Raw genomic sequence first — 13016 nt, 5'->3', positions numbered from 1 at the left:
TGGATCCGAGTTTTTTGTGGTGTAAGCTGTGCCCCTGAACATGATGTGTGATTTGACAGTGAGTTTGGGTTGGCCCAAGGCAAAAAGCGTGAGGATCCATGAGGATCCGTGCTTCAAAACCACGTTTCTGGGCCATGGATTGGCCAGGAAGCCGTGGATCCGAGTTTTTTGTGGTGCAGGCTGTGCCCCTGGACATGATGTTTGATCTGATGATGACTTTCGGCTGATCTAGTGCAAAAATCATGAGGATCCATTAGGATCTGTGCTTCGGAACCACGTTTTTGGGCCACAGTATGGCAAGGCAGGAGTGGATCTGAGTTTTCTGTGGTGTAGGCTGTGCGCCTGGCTATGATGTGCGATTTGACAGTGAGTTTGGGGTGGCCCAATGCAAAAAGTGTGAGGATCCATGAGGATCCGTTCTTGAAAACCACGTTTTTGGGCCATGGTGTGGCCAGGAAGCCGTGGATCCGTGATTTCTGTGGTGGATGCTGTGCCCCTGGACATGATGTGTAATTTGACAGATGTGTAATTTGGCTGATCTAGTGCAAAAATCATGAGGATTCATGAGGATCCGTGTTTTTTAACCATGTTTTTGCGCCATCGCGGCACCACGAAACAGTGGATGCGTGATTTTTTTGGTTCCTCCTACCGACTAAGATGTGGTCTACAGTAGCATGGTGTTTTTATTTTGTTTCAATATAAAAATCATATGAATTCATGAGGATCCGTGCCTCGGATCCATGTTTTTGTGGTGCTGTAGCGCGGCAAAGTGTTGGATCCACGTTTTTTATAGTCCAGTTTGTAGGCGTGCCTTCTAGGTGTGATTTGACACTGCATTTGTTGGAATTAATTTTAAAAAAGTGGAGGATCCATGAGGATCCGTCTAGATCCGCCTTTTATGCAGACCCAGGCAAAAGAAACCATTTCCTTGCTAAATGAATCTGATGGACATTATTGCCACAAGATGCGACGATGGTGGTGGCAAAGAGAGCTTTCAAAGGCAATCAGACCAATTCACAAAGGAGGGCGATAGGTTTATCAATGGCACTGGCAGAGGAAGGGGGGGCAGGAGTAGTGGCTTGCAAAGGGTGTCAGGGGGGCTGCAGAGTGAGAGGGACACCTCCCTGCTGCACTGCTCTTCCTCCCCCCCCGCCTCCCCTTCCCTCTCCTCCGTGGGGAGGACCGTCGAAATGGGCTGGGCTCCCTGCTGAGGGACAGGGAGAGGGGCGGCAAAAGCCCCAGCTACGCCGCTGATGAATGAGCGACTATATGCATCGTCCATCGCGAAGCAGCAGCTGCCTTGGACCCCTCGTTCTGCCCCTTGAGCTCAGGACTGAAGGGAGCAGCTCCCCAGGGTCTCCGGCAGGGTCCGTGCCAGCCTGAGCCAGAGATGTTTGCCCCTGTGCCCTCCTGCAGATGCCCTGCCCCTCAGCTGCGCCCCTTCCCCTTCCTGCCCGGTTGGGGGGCGCCCTGCAGCCTCTGGCTCTACTCGGGGCCTGATCCTGCCAGGCCCACGTGCTCTCCTCCTCCCCCTCCTGCACCTCGGACTCCTCGCTCCGTCCCTGCACCGGAATCCGGCTCCTCTCCGGGAAACTCGCCAGGCCACGGCCCGCTGCTCCTCCGCTCTCCTCGGCGGGGGACAGGAAAGTGCAGCCGCTCTGGAGTCCCCCTGGCTGGCCCCGTTTCCTGCCTCTCTGAGCATCGGAGCTCGCTGGCTGTGGGTTGGGCCCTGGGAGGCTGCGAGGCTGGATGCGCCCCCTTGCGCTGTCCCTCAAAATTTATTGTATCATTGGAATCTACCTGGCATCTTATATGCTATCCAGAATGTTGCACAAATAAGTCTCCTTGTGATCCGATGTACAGTCACTGGTTACCTCATCAGTAAATATTTTCAGAAAGCTGGGACGATGCCACCCTGCAGCCATAGCTGTCAATTTTCAGATTTGAAAATAAGGGATCAGCAGCCTCACCTGCCCCGGGGACAGTCTACAGGATATCTAACAATCCGGGATAGCAGCGGGAAATGGCACTGGAATAAGGGAATTTCCCGCAAAAAAAGGGAAGGTTGACAGCTATGCCTGCAGCCCGAATGGGTAGCTGGAGGAGGCAGTCCAGTTCCCAGCTCTTCTGGTTGGGATCTGGCAATCACTTAGCTCCAGCAACCGACCTTTCCAAACCCTCCAACATTTCTCTGATGAAAATAGGAACATCCCTTTCCATAAATATAATTTTATTATTTATATACCGCACATCTTATTACACTGCCCCAGCCACTCTGGGCAGTTTCCAACATATATAAAAAACATAACAAAACATTAAACATTAAAAAACTTTCCTATACAGGATTGCCTTCTCAGAGGGCCTGGGGGTCGCATAATTCCATTCCCTCCAGCATTTCTTCAATGAAAATAGGGAGACCCTAAGGAAAAGCGGGACATTCTGGGATCATATCAGAAACCAGGACGGCTTCTCTAAATCAGGGACATCCCTGGAAAATAGTGGCACTTGGAGGGTTTGTCTTTCCCTGCTTTTTCATTCACTGCCTCTGGTCTCCTGCATCCATTCAACAGAGGAGGGGAGCGGTTTTGGCCTTCATACTTCTCCGCCCCCCACCCCACCCCCAATATAAGCAAAAACATACACACCATTTGGGAGTGAGGACCAAAAAAATATAAAAATAGTTTTATTATTTTATTACTTATTTTTGCAGTTCAATCTACTGTATCTATAAATTTTATTGTTTATAGCCAATGGCCACCACAATACGATATGAGCACAAATCACACAGCTGCAAAACAAAAGACATTGCATGCACCAGACCGGGATAAATCTATAGCGTCCAAAATTTATTTTCACATTTGTTTCAATAGGAAGGATATAGGGCAGCAGAGTCCAAGTGGTGAGGTCCAGATTAGAGTTTCTATCATCCTTGACTGTCTGCCCTGCTGGCTGAAGCGGATGGGATCTGGACAACAACATCTGGGGACACCTCAATGACTATTCTGTGATATACAAAATCTTCAAAGGATTAAGGCACTGATCCAGAAGAGAATGAACTGAGAAGAGGCCCCACTGAATTATCTGAAGTGAAACAGAGGAAGATCATTACATAATGTCAGGGCCGCCTCAGGTCCCAGCTCACAAGAGACCAACGCCAAGTCCACTTTATTTACAAAAGTCTTTATTGAAGTACATTGTTTGCTCCACAGCCGAGGCGCGCAGCCCCATGTCTGTTACTCTTAGACCGCTGAAGTCCCCTCTGAATCAGTACCGCCTCTACACCAGTTTAAGAGGCTTGTGCTGGTCCACCTCTTCCTGTCCTTCCTTTTCTGCAGGGTCTTTCTGCCCCCCTGGGTTCCTCCCCTCCTGGATTCCCCTGACGCTGAGTCCCCAGACGCCTGCTCCCCCCTCCTCCGTGCTTTGGGACCAGGCTCCTCCTCCGGGCTCTCCGCATTTCCGCGCGCCTCCACATTTGAACTTGGCGCGCGTTCGCTACCTCTGACCTTCCTCTTGACAGTTACACTACTCTCTGTACTACTCTCTGCCCCTTCCGGCAGGACGTCTTGCCCCGATCTCCTTCCCCTCTCTGCTTCCTGCTCTGCTTCGTCTGTCACACTGGGAACTCCACCCTCTTCACTCCGTTCCGGCGGGGAAGCCGGCCCCGATCTCCAACTCCCACTCGGGGTTCCCCTGCTGCTCCCCTGCTCCTGACGAGTCCCCCCTGTGACTCCCCTTGGCCTGACCACGGACGCCCCCTTTTGGGAATCCTCCGATTCACTTGAAAGACTCATGGAAACCCTCAAGTCATTGTCATCCTCCTCCTCCTCGTTCCGGGATTCTTCCCCCTCGCTCTCAGTCTCCTCCCTCATCTGTGCCTCTCTCCCTGAACCCCTGACATCCATCCCCCCCTCGAAGCCCCGCCTTCCCCCCTCCCGCCCGTTGGGCGCAGGTTTTGGGAGCCGCGTCTCTGCGGGGGTAGATGCTGGATACAGTTCGTCTACTTCGATTTCCTCTGCTTCCAGCTCAGTGTATGTGTGCTCGAACTCGGGTTCGTCTCCCAAAGTGTTCTCGGTCTCCTCTCCCATTGTTACTTCGTCCGGTGCTGTTGGCCAAGGCCCCTCCCTCCACCTCCTGCGCCAGTCCTCCTCTGGTTGCTCGTCCCACCAATAAGAGGGTTCCGTCTCCACCCCCGAGCACGATCCCCTGGGAGGGCTCAATTCTGGCGTTCCCTCCTCCGCGGAAGAAAACCCCCGGAAAGTGCTGGCTGAAAGTGTGGGCGTAAAAAGCCAGTCGTCAAAGTACTCGGCTGGCATGGGCCTGTGTGGGAAAAGGGCATGGAACTCGTCCTTGAGAAGAGGCTCGTCCAAAGCGTAGTCCGGCACCCAATTGTTGGCGCTGGCTGGGGTACCCTCTCTGGCGAGAAAATATTCTACTCCCTCTTCCCCCCATCTCGAGTCCAGAATCTCTGTGACCTCGTTGAGTGGTTCGGCCCTAGGTGACCTCCCCCTCTTGGGTGACTCTCTGCGTGGGTCTGGTGCCGTCCCTGACTCCTGAAACCTGTGTGGGGCCTTTTAGGGGGTGAGCACCGACCTATGAAAGACCGGGTGCATTCTGGAACCTTCGGGGAGGGCCAGTCGAAACGCTACGGGATTGATCCTGGCCTCAACTTGGTATGGCCCTAGCTGCCTGTGTCCTAGCTTCTTCTTAGCTAACGACTTGGCCGGCACCGCTTGGGCCACTAACCATACCCAGTCCCCCACCTGGATGTCTTCTCCCGCCCTCCTGTGTTTGTCCACCTGCACTTTATAGGCTTGTTTAGCTAGTTCCAAATGTCTCCGCAGCTCCTCGTGCACCTCTTGCAGTTCTGCTGCGAAATGGTCGGCCCCCTGCGGCGCCCCCTCCCCCGTCGTTACGAACCCCGGGAAGGTTCTGGGATGTCGTCCATTGTTAGCGAAGAACGGCGTCACCCCCGTCGACGCGTGCTTCGTGTTGTTGTAGGCAAACTCAGCCATCGGCAGGTAATCCACCCAAGCTGCGGGTCGCTGATTGGCGTAACATCTCAGGTACTGCTGCATGATAGCGTTGACCCTCTCTGCTTGGCCGTTGGTCTGTGGATGTCTCGCCGACGATAGGTTGATCTTGACGTGCAGGATACCTAGGAGCTTCTGCCAGAAACTGGAAACAAACTGGCGCCCCCTGTCGGACAGGATGGACCGTGGCAGCCCATGCACTCTGAACACGTGGTCGATGAAGAGTTTGGCGGTCTGTTCCGCTGTCGCCACCTTCGCGCAAGGAATGAAGTGCGCCATCTTGGTGAACAGGTCCACAACCACCAGTACCGCCGTCTTGCCTCGGGAGCTGGGCAGATCAGTAACAAAGTCCAGCGCTACCCGCTCCCACGGTTGCAGTGGCGTCTCCAGCGGTTCCAGTAGTCTTGCTGGCTTCTGGTGCACTGGCTTGGACCTCTGACAGGTGTCACATCTGGCGACGTAATCCGCCACCTCTCCTCGCATTTGGGGCCACCAAAAGTCCCTGGCTACCAGCTCCGCTGTCTTCTCCTTGCCGAAATGGCCCGCGCTGGGTGCGTCGTGCAACTGCTGCAGAACCTTTGCGCGGAGATCGTCCCCTGGCACGTAGAGGGCACCTTTGCGAGTTAACAGCCCGTCGCGTATCTGGAACTCGTCGTCTCTCGTTGTACCTCTGCGCAGCTCTTCCATCTTGGATTGTGCAAACTGATCCGTCTGCAGCGCGCGTCGCACCGCATCCAGGTCGACGGCGACTGAAGCGCACGCCCACGCCTGCGGTGCGAAAATGTGCTTGGCTGCTACTGTTGCCGCTTCCTCGAGATATTGCGGTTTCCTTGAGAGCGCATCGGCTATGACATTGGAGTCCCCCGGGATGTACTCTATTCGGAAGTCGAAATCCGCGAAGAATTCCGCCCAGCGCATGTGCCTCTGGCTCTGGAGCTTCGCCGTGCGCCAATACTCTTAAGTTCTTGTGGTCCGTGCGGACCTGCACGGTGTGCTTGGCTCCTATGAGGAAGTGCCGCCACGCTTTGAAAGCCGCGTGAATGGCCAACAACTCCCTGTCCCAGATGGTGTAGTTTTGTTCCGCCTTGCTGAGCTTCCGGGAGTAGAAAGCACAGGGCCTCCAGTTCCCTTGCGGATCTTCTTGCAAAAGGACGGCCCCTACCGCTCTGTCTGATGCGTCAGTCTCGACCCGCATGGGCCTGCCGGGATTCACGTGCAGCAGCTGTTCCTCGGAGGCGAAGAGGCTTTTAAGCTTCTGAAAAGAGCGCTCCGCCTGGTCCGTCCAAGTGAACTTCTTCTTCTTGGAACTGAGAGTGTCCGTGATTGCTGCCGTCTCCTTCGCGAAACCTCTGATGAACTTGCGGTAAAAGTTGGCGAAACCGACGAACCTCTGGACTTCCTTCCGATTTCGCGGGCTCTTCCAGTCCAACACCGCGCGGACCTTGACGCTGTCCATGGCCAGCCCCTTGTCGGACAGCTTGTAGCCCAGGAAATCCACCTCCGTCACATCGAACTGGCACTTCTCCAACTTGGCGTAGAGTCTGTGTTCCCGTAGTCTCTGCAGGACCTCCTTTACGTCTCTCTCGTGAGCCTCTGGCGATTCCGAGAAGATCAGGATGTCGTCGAGGAAGCACACACACTTCTTGTAGAGGAGTCCCGCTAGCACGTGATGCATAAAGGCTTGGAAGCAGTGGGATCCATTTTGGAGACCAAAAGGCATAACTCTGTATTCATACGTGCCCAGAGGCGTGAACATGGCCGTCTTCCACTCATCGCCCTCACGCATGCGTATGAGATTGTACGCTCCGCGCAGATCCAACTTGGTGAAGATCCTCCGCTTCCGCACGGTCGCTAGGAGGTCGTCAATCTTGGGCATGGGAAAGGCCTTGGGCTTTGTCATCGAGTTTATGGCTCGATAGTCCACAATGAGTCTCTTCTGGGGCGTGTCCTTCTTCTTCACAAAAAACACAGGACTGCCCCCCACTGCTTTGGATTCCCGAATGAATCTGCGCTTCAAATTGTGCTCTATGAACTCCCTGAGTTCTTGCATCTCATCTTCAGACATGGAATACAGCTTTGCAGTCGGCAGCTTCGCCCCCGGCAACAGGTCAATCGCACAGTCGTAAGGCCTGTGGGGTGGCAACTGGTCAGCTTCCTTCTCGCAGAAAACCTCCAAAAATCCCTCGTACTTGCGGGGGACTGCCTGCACCATGCCGAGTTGCAGCTGCTGCCCAGCTTCCTCCTCTTGGCTGGACTGGATGCAATGTTGAGCACAGTACGATGAGCAAAAGGTGAGCTGTCGCTGGTACCACGCTACTGCTGGACTGTGTCTCTCTAGCCAGCTCATGCCTAACACTATAGGCGTGTCTGATAGGCGGGTGACGTTGAAGCTAATGACTTCTTGATGATTTCCAATCTGCATCACCATGGGAGGCGTCTGTTGCACAACTTGCCCTCCTAGCAATTTCCTGCCATCGACCGTGACTACGTTCAGGGGCGTCGTAGCTGGCAGAAGCGCTATGCGATGCTGCTTGACGAACTGCACCCCCACAAAGTCCATGTTGCTACCAGAGTCGATTGTAATGGGGACTTCCAGGGTGGTTCCATTCGGCAACTGGAGTGTTGCAGTGAGCTGCACCGCTGGCTTGGGTGGTAAGGGGTCTGTGTGCTGCAAAATCGCTGGGGACTGCTCTACAGACTCGCCTGGCTGAGCCCCAGCATCGCTGTCTCCAGCCAGGCACTGTCGTTTCCCTGAAACTGCTCTTCGTGAAGCACGTCTGCTGCGACCGTTGCTAACGCTGCAGTGTGCTTCTGGAGCCTCTGGGGACACTCTTTAGCCATGAGCTGTGCACTGTCACAGATGTAACATTTCCTGTTCCCTCTAGGAGGCTTCGCCTTGACTGCACCGGACGTTGGGGCTCTGGCTGCTGTCTGAGCTCTAGCACCGCCAAGCTTCATTGGTTCCTCCCCCTGCCACATCAGAGGCGAAGGATGCGCCTGGCCGAACTCCCTGGGGATAAGAGGAGGTGCCCTCGCTGGCGCATGCACCTGGCGACCTTCCTCACTGTGCCAAGGACGTTCTTCGTGTCGCACTCCAATCGCAAGAGCCCTCTGTACTACTTCTGCTAGGGTTTGAGGTCTGTCACCCCTGGCCAATTCATCTTTTATGGAGCCGTGGAGTCCCTCCCAGAACAAATCTCTCACTGGTTTTGAGTCTTTCTCGCAGCCCAATACAGTCAGCAATGCAAAAAAGCGCGAATGGTACTGACGCACAGTGGCTTTGCCTTGTCGGAGTCCGTGCATCTCTCGGCGCGCAACATCAACATCCACCGTGGACTGGAAACAAGCGTCCATAGCTTTGATAAATTCATCAGAATCGCGGCGGGCAGGACCATCTTCGTGCCACAAATTGCGCAGCCACGCTCTAGCGTCTCCATGCAAATGAGACACAATAAAACCCACTTTCTCCTCCTCATCTTTAAAGTCATTGCGAAGCAAATGCAGTGCATATAGGACGTCTTCTGAAACTGGGGTAGTGCTTCAGGTTCCCATCGAAGTGGGCAACTAAACTGCCCCCCCGCCTTCCAAGTCCAATTCCCTCTGATCTGGACCCTGGGAACCCCTCTCTGCATGCACGCTCCCACCTGGCTTGCAGATCTTGGCATCGCTTCTCCGCTTCGTCACTCTTCTTCTGAGAGGCTATTACCGCAGTGGAGAGCTCGGTGACTGCGTTCCGTAGTGCTGTCAACTGTTCCTCCGCACTCATGGCTGCCACACTTCGTGAGCTTTGCAAAAAAAAATTTGCGTTCTTATGGAGAGGGGACTTACTGTCAGGGCCGCCTCAGGTCCCAGCTCACAAGAGACCAACGCCAAGTCCACTTTATTTACAAAAGTCTTTATTGAAGTACATTGTTTGCTCCACAGCCGAGGCGCGCAGCCCCACGTCTGTTACGCTTAGACCGCTGAAGTCCCCTCTGAATCAGTCCCGCCTCTACACCAGTTTAAGAGGCTTGTGCTGGTCCACCTCTTCCTGTCCTTCCTTTTCCGCAGGGTCTTTCTGCCCCCCTGGGTTCCTCCCCTCCTGGATTCCCCTGACGTTGAGTCCCCAGACGCCTGCTCCCCCCTCCTCCGTGCTTTGGGACCAGGCTCCTCCTCCGGGCTCTCCGCATTTCCGCACACCTCCACATTTGAACTTGGCGCGCGTTCGCTACCTCTGACCTTCCTCTTGACAGTTACACTACTCTCTGTACTACTCTCCGCCCCTTCCGGCAGGACGTCTTGCCCCGATCTCCTTCCCCTCTCTGCTTCCTGCTCTGCTTCGTCTGTCACACTGGGAACTCCACCCTCTTCACTCCGTTCCGGCGGGGAAGCCGGCCCCGATCTCCAACTCCCACTCGGGGTTCCCCTGCTGCTCCCCTGCTCCTGATGAGTCCCCCCTGTGACTCCCCTTGGCCTGACCACGGGCGCCCCCTTTTGGGAATCCTCCGATTCACTTGAAAGACTCATGGAAACCCTCAAGTCATTGTCATCCTCCTCCTCCTCGTTCCGGGATTCTTCCCCCTCGCTCTCAGTCTCCTCCCTCATCTGTGCCTCTCTCCCTGAACCCCTGACACATAATAATAATAATAATAATAATAATAATAATAATAATAATAATAATTTCTGTCTGAGTGGAACCTCTTGCCTAAGTCTAAGAGAAACTTCCCTTTATAGTATTTTTATTACAATGCATTCAAGCACAGCATTATATGTACATTAAACTTATAACACTTTTAAAAAAAAAGATATTTATTGAAGTTTTCAAAAATTTATATAAAATGACTTCCGGGTTAGCACCATCGTCGAATGGCGGATTCCCTCCGAGCTCCGGAGGGAATCTGCTCAGCAGGGGTCGGGTCCTGCTGCACCGGCGAAGCGGGGACCCTTAAAAACCACGGGTGCGGAAGCCCGTGGACTTGGTGACTCGACGGGCACCGTTTGCGCCCCCGACCCGCTAAGGAGCCTTTTTAAAGGCTACGGAACGGGGGACGGGGAGCGGCGCGGTGCTGAGAGTCCTCTGCTTCCCCTGCTGAGTGAAGCCGCATGCCATTGACGGAGAGCGCTGACTTCTTCTGAATATTTGGACTAAAAGCAACAACCTGTGAGTAATACAGAAATTGGACTTAAAAGGGAATTTTTTCTTTTTCTTGGATTTGGCACAATCGGGGAAGGTGCAAAGAGGAAGTCCGTCTCCCCGCATTGTAAACAATTTAAAGCAAGGACTAGATAACTAAGGTTGAGAGAACATCCTTTTCTTTATTGGATAAAAGTTATTAATTTCACGATTGGAAAGTACAAGTAACTTTGCTGGAGGATAAGAGTTGATTTTGAGAGTTAAAGTGCAACCCCCGGGAACCGGGAGTGATCCGCGAGAGAGCCTGGTGAAGAGATACAGAAGATTTTGACAGCTGTCAAAGTAGCTGTCAAAGTTGGGGAATAAAAAGAGAACTTTATTTCTGTGACTTTGCTGGTTAGGTTTGTTACAATTTGGATATAAATTGTTGAAAACAAGGAAGAACAAGTTATTTTGACTTTTGGGTTGGAACTGGAAGGATACTAAGTAACCATAATCCCTCTAGAGGGGTTTTTGGGATATTACAAGAATGGCTGTAAGTGGAAAAATACTCATAGAGCTGAACAGGACTTTTTATCTCCTGGGAAAGCTTTAAGAACAAAGCAATATTTTGACTACGAGGGCTACTACACTGAATGAAACAGTAAACAAGTTTACTGAAACTGGAAGGGACTTGACTCAACTTGTAGCGGAATCAAAAGTTTTTGCAGCTGAGCAGGAAAAGAAACCTGAGAAATTTGAGAAAGGGGAACAAGGGATACATGATGATTTGGAAGGGAATGAAGGAGGAGTTACAACGCCACAGAAGATCAAGGAAGGCCAGAGGCCTGCTAGGAAGGACATAAAGGAAAACAAGAATTGGATGATGAAAATTTGGTTTGAACTGGATAATGAAGATCGGAGAGATCTCCTGATGTGGAGATCTGAAGACCTATGGATTACAAATTTGATCAAGACGGAAGTTGGAGCTTTTGGGACATTCAGACTCAAAAGGATTAAGAAACAAGATTTGAGCTCCACTTTTAAATATAGAGGCCTAGATGGGAGAAAAATGGACATCTTCGAGACAGAGCTTCTCCGAGATTTGGTGTTTGATATAAAGGACTATCAAAAAAACCGGCAAAGAGGAACTGTGAGAAAATTAAGAGCCTCGGATGTGAGGTCTCCAGGCTGATAGCAGATAGACTGATGGACATTGGGAATCAAAACCGGGAAAGGGGGGCTGGAGTTTGGGAATCCAAAGGGTGTATAATTATATTTTGAATTTTTCTTCTTTTTTTATTTTGTTTTGCTACGAGTACAAAAAAGGGGAATTCGTGGAAGGGAATTGGGATCGACCTTAGAAAAAGATTCTAATGTACAAAGACTGTGGATTATAAGGTGAAAGTGGCTATACAAAATGAACTAAATTGAATAATGAATAAGAACTTGTTGAACTAAATAAGTGGAGATGGAATACAAGAAGGGGAGGTGTGGGGAAGTCTTGAAAAGATATCATTGAAAATAAAGTTTAAATGGTAAATGTTTTCTTTTTTTCTTTTTCTTTTTTCTGTATTTTTTTTGAAAATTGCAATAAATATATTAAAAAAACAACAACAAATTATATAAAACGAAAAACAAAAATACAAACAAAACACAAACAAGTATAATTTTAATCCCTTATTTTCTTATAATTTACTTTCCCGACCTCCTCATACCTCCCCTTTCTGTATTCCAATCTCTAATTATTTAATTCAGCAAATCCCTCCCCTAATTTCTATTTAATTTTTAACCTTTCTTTTCTTGATTGCATAATCATTACAGCTAGAAACCACTTAATTTCTAAACCAACATCGTTCTAACATTCAATAATTTTACAATGTTTCTTAAGATAGTCCTTAAATTTCTTCCAATCTTCTCCCGCCGTCTCTCTTCCCTGGTCTCGGATTCTGCCGGCCATTTCTGCCAGTCCCATATAGTCTATAACCTTCATCTCCCATTCTTCCACGGTGGGTAGATCGTTTGTCTTCCAATACTTTGCGATGAGTATTCTTGCTGCTGTTGTAGCATACATAAAGAATGTTCTATCCTTCTTTGACACCAATTGGCCAACCATACCCAGGAGAAAGGCCTCTGGTTTCTTCAAAAAGGTATATTTAAGTACCTTTTTCATTTCATTATATATCATTTCCCAGAAAGCCTTAATCCTTGGGCATGTCCACCAAAGGTGAAAGAATGTACCTTCAATCTCTTTACATTTCCAGCATTTATTATCAGGCAAGTGGTAAATTTTTGCATAAATATATGTACCACCTATAAATCATTTTCATAATATTTTCTTTTAAGGCATTACATGCCATAAATTTCATACCGGTGGTCCAAAACCGTTCCCAGTCAGCAAACATAATGTTATGACCAATATCCTGTGTCCACTTGATCATGGCTGATTTAACCGTTTCATCCTGTGTATTCCATTTCAACAGTAAGTTATACATTTTTGACAAGTTATTAGTTTTGGGTTCTAACAATTCTGTCTCCAATTTTGATTTTTCCACCTGGAAGCCAATTTTCCTGTCTAACTTGTAAGCCTCCATTACAAACAGGTTGTCACTTTCTTTTTCTATATTTGCTTCATATGCCAGAATGTTCTCTCTCCTTCCCCTCAAATGCTCCAGGCGACCACAGATGAGTGTCTAAAGAGAAACCAAAAGCTCAGAGTTTTGGGGGGGGGGGTGAAGCCTTGAACATCAGGTTGCCTCCTAGTGCCTGGGGGGCCAGCTATTAGATTTCTATTTGGTAAGTGTTGTAGGAGTTTTAAGGTTTTTTAGCTGTATATTTAAAAAACAAGGCTCTTGTGAGATGTTTCATTATTTTGTTATTCTGACATTGTATTG

General features: G+C 50.5%; 2 protein-coding genes across 2 annotated transcripts in view; one reads left to right on the top strand and one right to left on the bottom strand.

Moving 5' to 3' along the window:
- Nucleotides 1-13016, top strand: part of LOC114592429 (tripartite motif-containing protein 10-like) — a 647260-nt gene that overhangs the window by 175383 nt on the left and 458861 nt on the right. The window lies entirely within an intron of this gene.
- Nucleotides 1-13016, bottom strand: part of LOC114592386 (uncharacterized) — an 85722-nt gene that overhangs the window by 60865 nt on the left and 11841 nt on the right. The gene's annotated exons all lie outside the window — the stretch shown is intronic.

This window comes from Podarcis muralis, chromosome 2 (genome assembly GCF_964188315.1).
Source record: "Podarcis muralis chromosome 2, rPodMur119.hap1.1, whole genome shotgun sequence".
NCBI lineage: Eukaryota > Metazoa > Chordata > Lepidosauria > Squamata > Lacertidae > Podarcis > Podarcis muralis.
The sequence above is the reverse complement of the archived record's forward strand: the minus strand, read 5'-3'. Positions and strand labels throughout refer to the sequence as shown.